We start from the raw sequence: 19,769 nt of genomic DNA, 5'->3' as shown, positions 1-19,769 counted from the left end.
CTTTTTTGGAGCACCAAACTAAGGTTTTTTACAGCATCTGTAAAATAACCCAGGAACAGAGTTTTCGACATTACAGCAATATATAAAATGAAAAAAGACCATGGGGCAAGGACTGATACAAAAACTAACACAAGTGCTTCAGGCACAATGCAAATGTGATATTGGAAGGGTGGTTTCTACTCATCGTGGCTGGATCCCACATAGCACTATCATTGTTTGGAATAGGGACACTGAAATGGGAATTCACTTTATCCCATTGGCACAGGAATGAAATGTGCCAGTGATTGAGGTCTTACTGATGTGACATGGGAGCCACAATGGAAGAGAAGAAGCCACACCACAAAGCTTAAGTCAGAACTGGAAATCAGTTCTAGATTGCCACTTTTTTCTTCAAAAACTTCGGGGCATTTTATTTATTTGTCTGCTTAAATATTTATTTATTGTATTCCATTTTTTGCAACCAGTCCAAGGCAGCTAATAATATAATTAATTAAAACAAAACAGTAATTAAAACAATAACTACTAAATCAGAGCAATATAGCAATTCCTAAAACCATATAGCTCATCAACAGCATCTAAAACAACAATACAATAATAACATCTTCATATAGTCTACAGACTGCATGCTTTGTAAAAAAAATAAATGTTTTGACCTGGTGACAGAAAGGAGGCGGGTACAATGCATGTCAAGAGAGAGAGTCCCATCATCTGGGCATGAGCACAGAGGCAGCTCTCTCCTGGGTGAATGAACTTTCCTTAGGCCAAGGAAAATATAATTGGCAGACACAGAGTGTTGTTTTTGAGTGGCTGTTTTAAGTATATTTCCTTATTATGTGTAGTGCTCAGCCAAAAGGGATGTGTATGCTCTTGGTGAACATTGTCAGCACCAATGTTTGAAAAGTGCCCTCTTTTCTATGGTTTTTGTGATGAAAGAGCATTGTGACAAAAGGAAGCGAAAATGTTTACACAGAGAAAGTAAAGGTAATGCTTTCTGAAGGCTGCTTTGTTAATGATGTTGATGTCATGGCCCAGGACTGAGATGTACACAATAGGGATGTGCCTGAATCATTTCCAGCAGCCCTCGTACAGTGTCGGCATGCAAATGGCGCCAACACATGCACCGATGCCCTTTGCATGCTGACACCATGTGAGGGCTGCTGGGAGCAGCATCCCTCCAGCACAGCATTATAAAAAGGACAGCAGCACAGCGGCTTTAAGTTAAGTTTTAAGCACAACAGTTCTGTGATGGGGTGGGAGGGGTGCTGGTGGCTCACTGGAGTTTCAGCTGCAGGAGCCCGAAAGAGGTGCCGAAATGATTTGGGCACATCCCTAATGTGTATGTCCTAGTCCTGGGCCATGACATCATCATCATCAACAACAACAACAACAAAGCAGCCTTCAGAAAGCCACCAACCCACCCGCTGGGAAGTGCATGAAGCATTTTGTGCAGATCCCTAATACACATCAGTATCAGAAGACAAATTCTGGGTCACCTTGAATTATGGAGAGACTTTTCCTTATGGAGAGCATTTAAAACAACCTAATTTTGGATGACGAGGAGGAACATGCTTCCTCTGTCCCCTGATCCAGAGAATATTTATTTGCCAACATCCTATGTACTGATAACTCCTGCCCAGAAACTCCAGGCAACCTGCCTTCATGACCATGACAGTTCTACAAGTGCAGAGGGATACTTCTTTACTTGATGTCTGATCTCCAGGAAGGCAGGACACACACCACTCTAAAGGAGTATTTCAGCTCTCAATAGGCTTCGGATGAAGCCTAAAAATGAAACATAGCAACAACAGATTTGGAAAATAATAGTGACAAAGAGCCTTCAAAAATGCAAACATTACCAATGTTGGGAGCAGTGGTAGGAAATATTTTGGCCCCTAAAAATACTCATTTTGCCCATCTTATTTATTTATTATTTCTCTGTGTAAACCACCCTGAGCCATTTTTGAAAGGGTGGTATAGAAATTGAATAAATAAAAATAAAAATGTAAACAGCTGATCATTCTGCTTAATCCTAATTATTTGGCTGGAGGGCAAGGTGTACGGAAGACACAACTTGACTCAGTTACCCACTTGACAAAAAGATCATTGGCTCACTGTTTCAGAACAAATAATGTTGCAGTTGATTTTGCCTTATACAGAGTGTGTTTAATACCTGCCTACATATTTGTGACCCTTGGAGAACTCCAGCAAATCCTAAGTACCTGAAAGCATCCTTACCATAAAGCATTATGAAACAGTCTACTTTGGGCAGTAGATTCCTGAGGAATGGGTGGGGGAATCAATTTTTCTGCCTCAAACCTTCATCCCTGTGTGACATTAAAAAAATGAACTCTATCCCAGAGCAGGATATATTATATTGACTTTTGGCTTTAGATGGTATGAGCATCATGCTTTTCACTTATGGTCTAGGGGCACTCCTTAGTGTCTGAGAGGTCAAACTCAATTTAAGGCAGACTTATATTTTAATTGTGTTTCCAGCTACGGTCTGTAACCAACTTACATCAGAGTAGTGCTATTGGTTCTAATATGACTGTGCTCAATATATCCGAATGATATAAGATAAAGTGGGAGCAAAGTCAGGAAAAGGGAGATCAAAATATAAATATCTTTAAATGAGGATGACATAATGGTTAGCTGCCAAGATATATTAATATATTTTAGGAGGCTATTAGAATAATCATTAAATAGCAGAATATTGGGATGTAATATCAATATGAATGTATGAGCTATTGGAGCTGAACCTAAATGAAGATCTAAAACAGGAGTTAAGAAGACAATTTAATATGAGAAAATGTGAAAAAGCTAAGTACCTTGGGATTATCTTTGAGAAGATTTTGGTAAAATGTAGCAAGAACTTTACAACCAGCAACTAATAAGATTTTAAAAGATCTGAAAAGATGGATAAATTAGATATATCTTGATGGGGTTTATTTAAGTGATAAATAATCATTTATATTCTCAGTATTTATTTATTTTTATTGTTAAATTTGTATTCCGCCTTTCATTAAAACAATCCCAAGGCTGTTCACACAAAAAATAAAAACAAGACTGTAAAAATGACACAATTAAAATATTAAGCCAAAATATAAAACAAATGTGACTGAAAAGATTTTAAATACAAGCCTAAGAACTGTACAAAATACAAAGATGCAGCAGTAGAGAAAATCATATAAAAGCCTGGGTAAAAAGCCAAGATTTAACACGCTTTCTAAAAACTGTGATGGAGACCAAGAAGCGAATAGCCATCGGGAGAGCATTCCAGAGTCTGGGGGCTGCAACAGAGAAGGCCCTGTCCCGAGTGCATGACAGCCGAGCCGAGCCTCCCTCATTGTCAGCACCTGGAGCAGAACCCAGGCGCGGCTTGTGAACTCTCCTCCGGGGGAGCGGCGGGCAGCTTCTTTAAGGTAAACGGAGCTGGTGCTCCGTGCCGCCCAGCAGCCCCCACAGCGGGGAATCGCCTCCGCCACTCACCTGGCCACTGGCGGGGGCTTGCCTCCGCGGGAGCCAGGTGAGTGGCGCAGGCAATTCCCCGCCGCGAGGGCTGCTGGGCAGCACGGAGCACCGGCTCCGTTTACCTTAAAGAAGCCGCCCGCCACCCCCCCAGAGGCGCATTCATGAGCCGAGCCTGGCAGAACCCCCTCAGATGACCTTGTCAAGCGGGCAGCAACCCTTGGGAGCAGGCGGTCCCTCAGGTATCCCGGGCCCAAACCGTTAAGGGCTTTAAAGGTCAAAACCAGCACCTTGAATTGGAACCGGAAACAAACTGGTAGCCAGTGCAGCTCTTTCAAAATGGATGTGATGTGATCCCAACGCACAGCTCCAGATATAAAAACCTAGCTGCTGCATTTTGCACTAGCTGCAGTTTCCAGATATTCTTCAATATATCAGCCCCACGTAGAGCGTTTTACAGTAATCCAGCTGTGACGTGACTAAGGCATGGGTAACTGTGGCCAGATCTGCCTTCTCAAGAAAGGGACGCAGCTGGTGCCCTAGCCAAAGCCATGCAAAGGCACCCCTGGCCACCGCCTCCACCTGAGCTTCCAAAAGCAGAGCCGGGTCTAGTAATACCCCCAAGCTGTGTACTTGCTCCTTCAAGGGGAGTGCAGCCCCATCCAGAACTGGTGGTTTGAAGGGTGGAAGATCTCCTGTCTTGGTGCAGACAGATGGACATAGCCTCCACTGGGCTCTGCAAGCTCTGTGCCCAGATGATCGAGGGAGTTCCTGGCTACATACAGGTGAAACTCAGAAAATTAGAATATCGTGCAAAAGTCCATTAATTTCAGTAATGCAAATTAAAAGGTGAAACTGATATATGAGACAGACGCATTACATGCAAAGCGAGCTAAGTCAAGCCTTAATTTGTTATAATTGTGATGATCATGGCGTACAGCTCATGAAAACCCCAAATCCACAATCTCAGAAAATTAGAATATTACATGGAACCAATAAGACAAGGATTGAAGAATAGAACAATATTGGACCTCTGAAAAGTATACAGTGTACTGTGCTTGACTGGCCAGCAAACTCGCCTGACCTGACCCCATAGAGAATCTATGGGGCATTGCCAAGAGAAGGATGAGAGACATGAGACCAAACAATGCAGAATTGCTGAAGGCCGCTAATGAAGCATCCTGGTCTTCCATAAGACCTCATCAGTGCCACAGGCTGATAGCATCCATGCCATGCCGCATTGAGGCAGTAATTGCTGCAAAAGGGGCCCAACTAAGTACTGAATACATATGCATGCTTATACTTTTCAGAGGTCCGATATTGTTCTATTCTTCAATCCTTGTCTTCTTGGTTCCATGTAATATTCTAATTTTCTGAGATTGTGGATTTGGGGTTTTCATGAGCTGTACGCCATGATCATCACAATTATAACAAATTAAGGCTTGAATTATCTCGCTTTGCATGTAATGCGTCTGTCTCATATATCAGTTTCACCTTTTAATTTGCATTACTGAAATTAATGGACTTTTGCACGATATTCTAATTTTCCGAGTTTCACCTGTAGTTGACCTGGGAGCTGAGGTCTCCAAGTATCCCCAAATGCACTGTTCTCTCAGTTGAGAAGCAGCCCTCATTGCACAAACAGCTCTTCTCCACTTACTCCCTTTAGCTGCAGAACACTGATAAAGATGATGGTTGTGGCAGCCGGGAGCTGCTTTAATGGGCACAAGCATCCTCACAACCAAACTCTGAAGTAGGACAACTGCTATTTTCATCCTACCTGAGTAAAAAGTTGAGTTATCCACATTCATAACAGATGGGTTGGTGGGATTCCTGTGGCTCTACATGAGCCTTTATACCTGCATTTACTGCCTCCTACCCTAAAAAGATGATCATAAGAACAACCTCGCAATGTCAGTTCATCACTGTAGTCAATTGTTTGGAGACTGCTGGTTTTGATGGTTCTTCTTGGTGCCACTCTGCACACATGTAGATATACAATTTATAGATATTTATCCATGTTCTTTTTTAAAATTAATATGAATATATAGATATGTATCCATATTCAAATATATAGATATTTATCCATATTTATGTTCAAAATAAACATCCATAAATGTCTACACATTGAATATGTGTAAATATTTATACATATTCAACGTGTAGGTATTTATGCTTGTTTATTTTCAAGCAGGGGTGCAGCAAGGTTGGAGTGGGCTCTGGGACAACAGGTTAAGATGGGCCCCTGCCTGTTCCCAATGTTCTTCTTCAGAGAGGGGTGGGGGTAGAAAAGAGAGCGAGCTGTCACTGAGCCAGTGGTCCTCCCTCCCTCAGGAGGTCAGGGATTTGTTCCCCCTTGTTCAAGTGGAGCTACACCCCTGGTTTCAAGTATCCAGTTACTTTTTTTCTTGAATCTAAGTTTCCCGCCAAAAAATGTGCTTAATGAGAGCATTCCTGTAATATAATTCTCTTGCTGCTTCACTGATATTAGTCCAAAATGGGGGAAACAAAGTTTATCTTTAATGGGGGAACCATATTTATCTCTACAAATTGTAGGCAAAGGGTATTTTGGTGACAATCAGCAAGCAGTGAGAGACGATGCTACCTGGCCCAGTTAATTGGAAGGACAAACATCAGTTGAATGGAAAAGTCCATCAAGTTTCCTTTGTTACAGAAACCTCTGAATGTTTATGGATGTTTATTTTAATTCTTACAGTAGACTGCTTAGCCAAAGGGTAGACATACAGTTACATTAAAAGCAGATAGGGATAAACCAATATTAACATGCAGATGGTTGCTAGAAAACATGCTATAATACAACATCTGGCATTTCAATTTACTGTGAATTTTTCACTTTATAGTTTTTTTTTACCTACCCCAGCAAAGTTATTTTGACAAATACAAATCCCTGTTTATCTTCTAAGCTTCATATACTAAAATTCAAAACTGATTGATAGTCTACTAGTAAGTGAAACTATCATTTTATAAGCCTAAATCTATGTTTTTCTGGAATGGAGCAGGCTAATGGAAATGCCTTCTCTATTAATGGAAATGCCTTCTTTACCAAATCCAAAGCTGAATAGGCAATAGCCCAATTCAGACATTATGCTGTACGCATGTTTGTGTGAATGACTTTACCTGTGTTCATGTTAAAAGTGAAACTGAGTACAGGCACCTCAAATGTACGTACCCACTGGAAGTGTACTGCTGTACATGAGTTCAACATAATTTGTGAATAACTGTACCTGTGTACAATGTACACTCGTTGTATAAGTGTTGAACATAATGTATGAATGGGCCTACTGAAATGCTCACAGCCCAAGCTTCCATTGATTGTGGTGGAATACTGACCTTTGTTTTGAGATAAATGATATAACCAAAGTTTTTACTGTTGGATGTAACAAGCTTTCACTTTCAGATTTTCTGAGTAACCAGTGTGACTTGAGCTATTCGTTTACTAGTTTTTGGTTTCATGGGTGTTATGGAAGAATCTTGGCCGCTTTAGGATACATTTGCTAATGTTCCTTTCAAGGGAAACTTACAAATATATAGGAGTAACAACCACCATTTGGAGGTATAATCTGAGTCCTCCCTTTGTAGGGGAGGTGTGTGAAGATGTCCCATTGTCAAACATGTATGGTAATCAGAGTGCCTTGGAGTATGTGAGTAGAAAGTGTAAGAGGTCTAGTTGTTTGGGAAGTACCCAAAATTTTTTATAGTTTTGTGAGGCCTAAGCAGTTTTTACACAATAGAACTCCCACATGCCGGGATATTATTCCATGTACTGCTTGGCTTGCTCTTTGCTGGAATGCTAGATTATGAGTTAACACTCATGCCCAATTGTTCTTACTGTCAAGTGCAAAATTGTCCCATTTTCAGACACAGTGTGACTTCAGCTACCAAGTTTAAGCTTTTTCTGTGGCCTGGTAGTACCTTAACCATTTTGAACTTTACAAATTCCTTAAGCCCTGTTTTTAGGAATAGACACCCAAGGTCTCCCCTCCAGACTTGAAGTAATCAGAATGCCTGGATCTGTGTATACCTAAATCTAGTAGGGATATGCATGAAATGTTTTTCATTTTGTTTTGAGCTCAAACAAAATGCAGACAGCCGAAAGGTTTCATCGAAATGGAGGTCTACCTGATTGTTTTGACAGAACAAAACTCAAAATGTTTCAAGCGTTTCAGCAATAGGGAACATGGTAGTGCATGAGGGGGTGATACCTACCACCCAGACCACAAAAGAAATGGGCAAGCAGGTAATTTTAAACAAATTTTAACCTTTTCCCCAAACCCCCATAGGATCTCAAGTCAATCAGCAAGGGGAAAACAGGCCTTCAAAATGGCACTTGAAACATCGAAACATTTCAAATTGAAACAGGGTTTTGTTCTGAGCTAAAACAGGCCCTTTATTTAAAGGCTGTTTTGTTGTGAGCTCAAGACACTCGAAACAGCCTCTTTTGAGTCGTAAAGTTTCAACATCGAAATATTTTGCACAACTCTCAAATTTAGCTATATAGATAGTTTGACAGTTTGAGGGTACATTTGAGTCTCCAGTTTTGGGGGGCTAGAAGGACCAAGGTCCCATTTTCAGATTTTTCTGGTAATTGGTGTGTCCTTGACTATATGTGTACAAATTTCAGGGCTCTAGCTCATTCAGAAATACAGGTTTAATACCTCTGTGAATGAGATAATCAGTCACTCTGGGAGACTCAACCTTCTTAAATTTGAAATTTCTTTCCCATTGTTTTTAAAGTGCTTTGTTTGTTTTAAAAAAAATCCCCTTCATTTCTAAAAAGAACATAATATTTATTTATTTGACACATTTGTATACCACCAAAAATGTACGCCTCTGGGCTGTTTACAACAAAACAATACAAATTAAAACAAAATTTAAAATATTAAAATAACAACATTTCACACAGTGTTAAACTATTAAAAACTTTAAACGCCTGGGTGAACAAATGTGTCTTAACTGCCTTTTAAAAAGTTTTCAGAGATGGGGTGACCCTTCTTTCAGCAAGGAGTACATTCAAAAGCCTAGGGGCAGCAACAGAGAAGGCCCATCTCTGATTTACATGGGTCATATCAACATATTAAGCTGCCTTCATATGAGTCAGAACATTAGTCCTTCTAGCCCAGTATTGACTACTCTGGCCGGCAGCAGTGCTCCAACACTTCAGGCAGTGATCTTATTCTGCTACCTGAGATCCTTCATCTGCCGGGGATCTTTCGTATGCAAGAAATGTGCTGTCCGACTGGTCAAGCCAATAGCATCAAATTCAAATGAGCTGGAGAGCCAGATTGACCACCCAGCCGGTGTACAGAGGCTGCAACAATAAGTTTTTACACAAAAAATCAATCCCCCCTCAATTTCATGAAAAGGGCCCATGGCACTATTATTGCATCATAACTAGACTGCTGTCGATTATTGTGAGGAAGAATTTCTAGAACAGAGTTTGGAGTGATTCCTCTTGTTTGGAAACCACTGGCATCAATGTCCTAATGAAATAACTATTTAAAGATGACTTAAGTAATAGCATCATATGTGGGCCAATCAGTTATCTAGTGCTTTAAATTATGGAACTGCTATCTGACATCCCGACTTGTGAAGCGAGTGTACAACAAAAGAAGCACATGCACATTTGCTGAGTTCCAGAGTAAAGCCGAATGGGCACTCATTGCAGATGAGAGGGAGTGCATTTTTGCTGATTTCCCCGTTCTTCTGAAGAACTCTGTTACCCTAAAAGTTTGTCCCTGGCAGAGATGGGCAAAATACTCAGGTGGGAAAAAATTTAGATTAAAAAAAATACAAAATGTATTTTAACAAATGTATTTTACATACAAAATACAAATGTATTGATAATACACACTTTAAAATACATATATTTTAGATACTGCCCATCTCTGGTCCCTGATGGTTGCTTTGGTAAAGAAAGCTGACCATCTACATCACTGGACAATTCGGACAGAGGGTTCTGTATGATATGCCAGCTGCCATGCAAATTCATTCTGCATAAAAGGTACATATTTCCAAATTGCCCTGTTTCTGAACGCCTTCAGAATCAGTGCCTTAAAGCATGCTTCAATATAATGTTGGACTGGCTAAAAACAGAATGGGATAACTGCCAGTGGGCAATCAAGGCAACTTGCAGATAGGGTGTGTGTGTGTGTGTGTGTGTGTGTGAGAGAGAGAGAGAGAGAGAGAGAGAGCAAGAAAGAGAGAGCAGCATGTGAACAATAGTATGAAAAGAACAGAAAGGAGAAAACTACAGAAGTTGTCTACATCCAAATTTCAAATCACACTTGGCAGGAGGGTCCATGTGACTGAATCAAATCACATCTGAGACAGAGGGACCATGATCACACCAGCAGAACTAAATGAAGGCATTTTGTTGCTGACATCTGGGCTTTGTTAAGTCAGTTTCCTAAAGAAAACTGTAAAGTCTGACTCAATTTCAGACAAACCTTTTAAAAAGCCTACAAAAGAAAAAGGTAATCCTGCATGCAGAACTTTTTAAAAGTTCTGATTTTATCCCTGCACAGAATGCAGGGTGGGGTGGGGGGAGAGTTACTGGTAGGATGTTGCACAGGTACATATTGCACAGGGCCCAGCAAAAAGCCTGATACAAAAAAATCCAGTGAATATAAAAATACAATATGTGAAGTAGATATTTCAGCCTAGGTACTATTAAGATTTCAATATTTCACTCTTTGCAGCATGTCCTGAAATTAAAAGATGCCAGGCAAGAATCTGGTCTGTGTGATGCTCCAAGCGGTATACTAGGGGTACAAGTGAGGGGAAAAAATAACTTTCCTGGTTTGTGGATACAGAGGTGCACCTAGGTAATTTTGAAGCCTGGACCTAGGTAATTTTGAAGCTCTGTGTGTCTGCAGGCAGCCCAAGTAGTTGCACAACCTTGGAACCAGAGTTATGGGCACACTCACACTCAGGCTGGGGTAAAAAGCTGGGTTAGGCAGGCGGGCAGTGCCAGGATCCGCATGAATCCCGGCACTGCATATAGGTAGCCTGACCCAGGCTGGGCTGCACTAGTCTGAATTAGGCTACTTGTGAGAAGGTATTGTGCTTAAACAACAACAACAACAAATATTTATATACTGTTTTTCAACAAAAGTTTCCAAAGTGGTTTACATGGAGAGAAAATAAATAAGATGGCTCCCTGTCCTCAAAGGGCTCACAATCTTAAAAGAAACACAAGACAGACACCAGCAACGGTCACTGGAAGTACTGTGCTAGGGGTGGATAGGGCCAGTTACTCTCCCTCTGCTAAATAAAGAGAATCACCTTGTCAAAAAGGTGCCTCTTTGTCCAGTTAGCAGGGGAACAAGCTAAAAGCTTAGTGGGCACAATCCACTACAAATATAAATATAACTAGCTGGGCCACACACAGAACATCTCTGCCTCCGGCCGGCCCACCCACCACCACTGCCTCTACCACCCCAGCTTTCTGGCTGGCTGGCCAACTTCTACCCTCACCTGCTTCTGGGCACCCCCATGCTTTCTGGCTGGCAGGCCGGCCTGGCTGGAGGGAGGAGGTGGTTGCTGCCGGGAGTTGGTGGGCTGGTAGAAGGAGGTGGTGGGCCGGGCGGCCAACATGCTTCTTCTCCCCTTCTTCTCTGCCCCCCAGCCCTTTCTTGCAGGTGGACTGGAAAGCAAGCTCGCCAGTACTCCCTCCTGCCCACCAACTCCCAGCAGCAGCAGCAGCTTCCTCGTGCCAGCCAGGCCGGCCCACTGCCACCTCCTGCTCCCACCAGCTTTCCGTCCCACTACCTCCTCCTGCCCACCACCTCCTGGCTGGCGGACCGGAAAGCTGACTCACCACCTGCTCCCGCCCGCCCACCAACTTCCAGTAGCGGCCGCCTCCTCCCGCCATCCTGCCCAGCCAGCCACCACCTCCTGCTCCCGCCAGCTGGGCCAGCCCGCCACCATTTCCTCTTGCTCCCAGCGGCCAGGTTGGCCCACCACCGCCTCCTGCTCCTGCCAGCTGGGCCAGCACGCCACTGCCTCCTCCTGCTCCCAGCAGCCAGGCTGGCCTGCCACCACCTCCTGCTCCCACTGGCTGGGCCAGCGAACATAGCTATTCTCTCCACTGTCACTAGCCTATCCAGCAGTTCCTCGTGAACTCCCGCGAGAGCTGCCATGCATAGGATTAGCGATGGGTATGTTTAAGAGAATTAAATATATTGATTGTTAGGGCTTGTGCACTGTTAAAAGTTGGAATTCCATTTTGGAATTCCCAGCCCCTACCCAATGTTCCCTGTAACAGGGATTCCCAGATGTTGTTGACTACAAGTCCGATAATCCCCAGACAGTGGGCATTGCAGCTGATGATGCTGGGAATTGTAGTCAACAACATCTGGGAATCCTGGCCCATTCAGCTGGCACTTTGGCCCACAGTCATTTTGGAGGCTGCTTGGCCTGCACAATGGGCCTCTGAATGGCCTGGGAATGACCCAGGCCCCGCAGAGGTCCATTGTGCAGGTCTGGCGGCCTCTGGCGGCTTTGGGCTGAAGAGCCGGATGAACGGGCCATTTTCGACAGTAAGGGAGGCTGGTTGGGTAGGGGGAACCTCTGTGGACAACCCCCCCCCCACTGCTGCCTTAAGCAACACCCTCCCAAGGGGTAAGTTAATTTTTAATTATTATTATTATTTCTTGTTTACACAGTCAGACAGGTGTTATTGACTGGTTTGTTTTATCCAGACATCGAGTCCTTCCCAAGGACCTGGGATGCCAGAATTTTGTCAATTGTTATAGATATCGTCGCAGAATATAGGCTGTTCCCAGTAAAGCTGCTTTTTGTAATTGGCTGATGGTGATTTCTGTGGCCCCTATGGTGTTGAGGTGCTCTTCAAGGTCTTTTGGAACTGCACCCAGGGCGCCAATGACCACTGGGATTATTTGGGTCTTTTTCTGCCACAGCCTTTCAATTTCAATTTGTAGATCTTTGTATTTTGTAATTTTTTTTCTATTTCTTTTTCTTCTATTCTGCTATCCCCTGGTATTGCTATGTCGATTATTTTCACTTGTTTGTCTTTCTTCTCGACTACAGTGATATCTGGTGTATTGTGTGGCAGATGTTTGTCTGTTTGTAGTCGGAAGTCCCATAATATTTTTACATCTTCATTTTCTTCAACTTTTTCAATTTTATGGTCCCACCAATGTTTGGCTACAGGTAGCTTGTATTTTTTGCAGATGCTCCAGTGTATCATCCCTGCTACCTTGTCATGCCTTTGTTTGTAGTCAGTCTGTGCGATCTTTTTACAACAGCTGATTAGGTGGTCCACTGTTTCATCTGCTTCTTTACAAAGGCAGCACTTGCTGTTTGTTGTTGATTTTTTGACTTTTGCTCTTATTGCATTTGTTCTTAGTGCCTGTTCTTGTGCAGCCAGTATTAAACCCTCTGTTTCTTTCTTCAAGTTGCCATTCTTAAGCCATTGCCAGGTCTTGGTGATGTCTGATTTTCCACTTATATTGTGCAAATACTGACCATGCAGGGGCTTATTTTTCCATTTTTCTGCTCGGTTCTTGACTTGTTCTTTCTTGTAGGCCTGCTTTCTTTCATTGGTGTTGAATAGTTTCATGTTATTGACCATTTGAAGTGCATCTTCTTCACTGTCCTTGAAATATTCTTCAAGGCCTCTTTTCTCCTCCTCTACTGTTTGATGGACTTGCAGTATTCCTCTTCCACCTGATCTGCGAGGGAGGTATAGCCTATTAATTTATTATTATTATTATTATTATTATTATTATTATTAAAAAATATCGCAACCCCCTCTGGACCGGACCGAACCCGGTAGGGGGGTGTTGTTCGAGCGGGTGCTGGACCGAACTGGCCCAGTCCAGTTCAGGTCTGATTCGGACTCAAACCAAATCAGACCAGCTGGTTCTGTGCATACCCCTAGCAACCGCTAGGGTTTTTTTTAATTGTCGGAAATGTGCAATAATCAAGTTTGTTCTTTAGGTGTGGAATGATATTCAGTCAAGCTAATAATGTACAAAATATGTAACATCATTCATAATAATTCAGGAAGTAGGAAAATCGTACCAGTGTGAACATCTTCACACATCTCTTGGTCTGATAATTGTCCTGAGCATGTGGTACCAACGTTTGGGAAAGCAGAACCGTGAAGGAAAATAAGCTGGATGGTTTTGCACAATTCTAGAGAAGAAAGTGTTCCATGAGCCATGCAGTTTCCTTTTGAAACTACTCTGCCACTGTTGTTGACTTTGAGATATGATGAATGAGGCACCTGTTGCAATTAAGCTCTCAGAATGTTAGTTTCCTTTCCCCCCACGAACAGTTGTCCCAGTCATCTTCTCTCAATTTTCCCAGTCATCTGCCAAATACTGTATTACTTACCCTCTGTGATCTATGATATTATCCTCAGTGGGGTGATCAAGTTGTGTTGACAGAGCATTTGCTATGATGCTGTTCTTAAAAAGAAGGAAGGAACAATTGTGGTGTAAGTTTACTTTTTACACAGTGCCCCCCCCCGCGCGCACACACACACACACACACACACACACACACACACTTTAGGAAGTTCTGTGAGTAACTCAGTGTTGACACATCTCTCAACAAGTAAATGTATTTAAGAAAAACATTTGGGCATTCCTATATGCCAGAACATAAATTAATAATCTCCTTTTCAAGTAAAAATGCATTTGAGGCATGGTTCAGCTGATACTATTAAATCCCTTAAGATTTCAAAGAAATCAGTGGGACTTGAAGTGCTTAACTTTGTCTGAATCATGGCCTCAATAACTTTGAATGAAATGAGATTTGAAAGAGCTGAGTTCATCTTAAACTCAGAGCTAGCCATTATACTGGAAACAAGCCGCCCTTCCTGTAACTGTGGCACCACTGATGTGTTTATAGTGTACTCTTTTGTGTATTTTAGGCAGCATTTCTTCCACACATTTGGAACTGTTCCATTTTCTTTCCTTTTGAATACACAATGTATGTAGGCATTAGGCATTGTACAGTCATGCCCCTGGGCTATATTTCCCTTGGCCCATAATGGTAAAAGGTACTCCTCAAAAACATGTAGTTTAAAGTGACAATTTAAAACGCAAGTATAGCAAGGCGAGCTACCTTCAAACATAATAAGAGTGGATCTTTCAGACTTCAGATTAAACTTAACCCTGGAGGGCATGGAAAAGAAAGAAGGCAGTCTTTTGATCAGCCAACACAGAATCTCGGTCAAGTGATCTTTTATTCTCTCGCACAGTAATTCCCAAATGCTGGTGTCTGGGTGGAGTGGGGTGGGGGATTGACTACACAGCGCAGGCTTCTTGTTTCCAGTTGTCAAGCCACATTAAAAGAAACTACAGCATTAGTTTTAAATGGCTACTGCACGTTAATATTGCAGTTACCTTAGGCTTGTTAATAGCTGTCTGGAGTGCTTGCTTTTTGATTGCTAATGGCATACAGAAGTTGTAAGGGCAGCTTCCTTTACAGACAGAGGCAGGGGATGCTGCACACATGAAAGCAGCGGTGGTGGGGAGACTCTCAAAGTACAAGACAAGTTCTTGTGACATTAGGGCCTGACACACATAATAATGGTCACTCGGCAATTTGCCATCTATGTTTCCTTATTTCAGATGATCTATCTATCACCTATAGAGACAACGGTTGAGAAGCAAATTGAGTCAAACCTAGGGCACACCTTGAGAAAAGGGGAATTCCATTGCTGAGGAGCTGCTATTGACAGCTCTAAATTGCTCCACTGTTTGCATGTAAATCTTCAAAATCAGGTCTCTGGGTGGTTATAAAAATTGCAGTGGGGCAAATTGTGATGGGATGTATTTCCCAAATTTTCTCCATTTAGCTGAAATAGTACTCTGAATATATACTTCTTCATATCAGCCTCATATCAGTTTATAGTAATTAACATTGCAGTGCTGTTGAGATAATTAATTAATTAGCAAATATTCTGTACAGTCCTTTGATAATGTAAAGTGCTTTTTGTGCTAATGTCTTTTGTAATTATTTTTTTTCAGCCTTCTGATTCTTTTTCTGTATGAAATAGAGATCTTTTGATAGTTGCCTTTTCTAAACAAATGTACAAAATTTTGATACTAAAAATATATCTCCCTAGATGCAGGTGGGACTATATGCATTAGCAATATTAGACTGCACACATTAAGGCACTGATTATTTGGACTCATAAAACTCAGGTTGGGTCCAATATGCTAACAGGTTGGGTCCAATATGCTCACAAGACTGTCTCTTCCATGTTCCAGTGTATATCTCGATCTATCCGCTCTAATGGACACTCCGTTTTGTACTGGGAGGGCTGCTAAAGAAGAGGACTCATTCACTCACTGCTTGAAAATTTTGGTGTAAAACATACAAGTTGAATATTGGTATAACATATATACGGCGACGTTTATCTTTATTATTTACATATATTGCTTCCAGGCTAGCAAATTTCCCTTTAATAGGGGCAATTGTTCAATACAGTTTATTGAACAAGTTAAATCCTGTTGAAAAGAAAGTAGACCTTGCATATTCAGCACTCCAAATGAACACCACTGTCCACCCCCAAGCTTGAGATCACGGCCAACAGATCTGTGGTACATGCACACAACTATGAAATGTTAAACGTTCCTGCTAGATGCTCACCCCAAACCTGGGATCTTTTTGGAAGTTCTGAAAAGCATTTTTTTGAGCAGACTTTAGGTGGCTGTTTGTAAAAAAAAAAAGATAACATAAAGTGAGGAAACACAACATCCCAGGCATATTTGGTAAACAAATAGAAGTCCTATTCAGACATTACATTGTGCATGTGTAGTTGTGCATGCTTGTGTCTGTACACATGTACATAGTGTTGTTTGAGTGACAGACATCCAGTTTAAAAGTGAACCTGGGTACAGGTCCCATCAAATGCATGGTACAGATAGGCAGTATACTACCAGTACATGTGTTGAATAACTGCGTGTGTACGCAGTTGTATAACTGTGGGTGTACTTATATAACTGTACCAGAGTGGATAACTGTAAATGTGTGTGTGCATGCAAATCTGTGCATGTGTAAACTGTAAGCAGATTGTACATGATAGCACGTGAATAGGGCTAGAATTCTAAGAGGTCAATAGGCTAGTGGGAATGACACTTTGTCCACTGGTCTGACCACACACAATAAGGATGTGAGCTCACACATCCTTCACTCTTCTCGACATTCTGGAGTGCCTTCCTCTAATTGCAGATACAAATACAACTAGTATTTGTAGTTTCTCTACACTCTATTTATAGAATGTGTAGAAAGGTATTTCAGACCACCACCCCCTCCACCCAGTGTGGAAAGAAGGATGTGTGGGCTCACCGTGCGCATGTGTCATGGTCACCTGCAGTTAGGTCAGTCAATGAAGTATTGTTTAAACTGACCCAAAAAGGAAACTGTCAGGATGGGATCAACCTGGCAGGCCTGGCTTCCTGCTCCCTGCACTCTTGAAGCTACTGGCCAGAGAAAGGAATGTATGCAGTTCCAGCTACAGCTATCTCACAGTTATCTGGTATCCCCCTGGCCTAGGGGGGAAGGTGAGACTGACTGGCCAAATTAATGACGCATTTGATATAAAGCTTCCAGATTTACTTCCTTTTCCAGTCTAGGCAACTTCACTGAGGGAGACTACCAGTTTCTTCCTCTGTGTAGCCAGACTTCAAGAATCTATCACCTGCTTGTTTGGACGTACTGGAAAAGTGGAGGTCCCTTCATCTCCGGTTTCCAAAGCCACAGTCCCAACTCAGCAGACTAGAGTTAAGGGCGAAAAGGGACCTGCGGTTTCCCTCACCAAACTCCACTCTGTACCTGCAGTCAGAGTGGAGTTTCGCTGCTCTTAACTCTGGTTTAGCAGTGCCAGCTCTATGTTCGAATGCTTGCACTGCAGTTTGGGCCCGACAGGACCAGAGTTGAGGGAGGAAGCTCCTCCCTCACTCTGGCCTGATTGGCTGTGTGGGCTGTTCTTTGGTCAAGAAGGAAGCCTGCACAGCCAGTTCCCCCACCTCTCTCCAAAGCCCGAATGCGGACAAGAGAGCGGGGGGAGGGGTGTGGAACCGTGGGTCCAATGGATATGCAGGTCTGTGCTATGTCTGAACCCAGCCACACACACAGTCACATCCTGCCCCAGGGCTGAGTACCTGACAAAAAGACAGAAGGAACAAATGTTGAAACAAATGTCTGCTACCTTTTAAGCTGAGTTGCATTCATTGTTGAATTTTGGCATAATGCATACAAGTTGAATGTTGATATAATACATTCACGGTGATGTATATATTTATTATTTACATCTATTGCTTCCTGGCTAACAAATTGCCACTTAATAGAGGCAATTGTTCAGTACAGTCTATTGAACCAATTGCTTCTATTAAGGGACAATTTGCTGGCCAGAAATCAAGATATAGATGTAAATCATGAATATATACATCATTCATTCACTGTCATAGTACTTATTAACTAGCAAGATGCCCACAAAATAATAAGAATGTGTATAGAAACATGGCCTAGATATGGATGAGTGTATAAATAATGAAGTCAATGCCTCTCTCCCATATTGCTTTAAAAACCCCAAACCCTTGGATAAAGTGCAACTCACTGCCCAGCCCTGCTGTACATAGCTATCTCCCACCAATGTCATCCAGTCTCTTCCATTCTAGTTCTGTGGTCCCAGGGACTCTCCATAGCCTTCTCATGGTATTTGCTTGCATGTGCACCCTCAACTCCTTCACTTACTCACCTATTCCAAGACTTTCTCTTAGACCTAGTTGGCCTAAGTTCCCCAAGTTGGGAAAACTGCGTCTGAGTTGTACAACTTTTGACTGCTGGTGGCGGCTCCCATGATGGTGTGCATCTCCATACAAAATATTCCCTTGACAGAAAACAAATGTGTCAGGGAGAGAGCTGGCCAGTTCTGAAACCCTTCTCTCTGACATCCACATATTGAACTACAGGCAAGAGACAGGTTTACTATCCCGGAGACAGCAAACCTTAGACTTGCAGAATCAGATTGCAGCAGCAGTATGAAATACTAGCTGACCTGGTGCAGAGCATCTGTGCCCCTAGTTCTCCCTGACTCTCCCCCTCATTCAGCCCCATTTCATTCTCTCTCTCTGCCCCAGTTCGTTCCTACCCTCACCCTCCCAGTTTGTTCCCCCTTGGCGGCCAGGCTCCTCTTCCCCACCTGTCGCTGCTTCTCCTCCTCGCCACTTCCAAAAATAAAAAGTTTCAACCACTAACTATCTGCCACCACCGTCTAGTTCGCTGCCGCCTTTCTTCCCTGCCCACCTCCGCTGCCGTTTCCACACAAGGCCAGCCTCCGCCACAATCCCCCCCCCTGCTTTGCCCGCCTGCCTGCCACCATTGCCACAGTTTCCTTCTTGGCTGGCTGCCCTCTTCCCCCGCTCCTGCTCTCTGGTGTTTTGTCTGCTGGCGCTGACATTCCCCGCCCCCCCAGCCATCCCGTCGCTATCTTGAACTCTTGCGAGAGCTGCCACGCATGAGATTAGCTATGGGGAGAGTCACCTTAAGTGGCGCAGCGGGGAAATGCTTGACTAACAAGCAGAAGGTTGCCGGTTCGAATCCCCGCTGTAACTATATCGGGCAGCAGTGATATAGGAAGATGCTGAAAGGCATCATCTCACACTGCGTGGGAGGAGGCAATGGTAAACCCTTCCTGTATTCTACCGAAGACAACCACGGGGCTCTGTGCGTGCCAGGAGTCGAAATCGACTTGAAGGCACACTTTACTTACTTTTATGCCTAGGATAATTATCTAGTGTTGACATGTTACTCAATGTATTTAATTCAACATGCCTTGCTATCCATATTAGTCTTCTGTAGAATTAGATTTTAAAAGCCCACAGATTTAGACACAAGCTGGGCCTTTTATGACTGGCCAGTGCTGTTACTTATGGTAATCATTGCCTGTTGCTCTGAGCCAATTTTTCCGTAGTATCTCTCATGAGAAAATACCTTTTAAAACTTTTAAAATATAAACTCAAATATACGTTGCTTGGTAATGCTCTACCACAATGCAAGAGAGCTATTTCGTGAATGTCTGCAATTAGCTTCACATTATTATTTTTCACCAAAACTGACATTCTATAACAATACTTTGTTTATTATTAATCTAAATAGCTTTCAAAGTCCTCTTTTGTTAGTTTGATTTCAAGATTACAGCTCTTCCTTTTGTTAAAAATGACTCATATGCCCAGTGTTTCTCTGGAGAATGCAATTTTCCATTTAAAGCTCCTTAAAAGATCATTTATTAGTGGCGT

The 19,769-nt window shown here is 42.6% G+C and overlaps 1 protein-coding gene across 8 annotated transcripts in view; it reads left to right on the top strand.

The window, feature by feature from the left end:
• LOC128322282 (cadherin-10) overlaps nt 1-19,769 on the top strand; it is a 250,048-nt gene that overhangs the window by 63,230 nt on the left and 167,049 nt on the right. Inside the window, exon 2 of one of the 8 annotated variants that reach the window (XM_053243245.1) lies at nt 9,362-9,490. The exons of the other annotated variants lie outside the window; for them this stretch is intronic. The gene's annotated coding sequence lies outside the window, so the exon portion shown is untranslated. The remainder of the gene's footprint in view (nt 1-9,361; nt 9,491-19,769) is intronic. 8 annotated transcript variants of the gene reach the window in all.

Source organism: Hemicordylus capensis, chromosome 4, assembly GCF_027244095.1.
Source record: "Hemicordylus capensis ecotype Gifberg chromosome 4, rHemCap1.1.pri, whole genome shotgun sequence".
Taxonomy (NCBI): Eukaryota; Metazoa; Chordata; class Lepidosauria; order Squamata; family Cordylidae; genus Hemicordylus; species Hemicordylus capensis.
The sequence above is the reverse complement of the archived record's forward strand: the minus strand, read 5'-3'. Positions and strand labels throughout refer to the sequence as shown.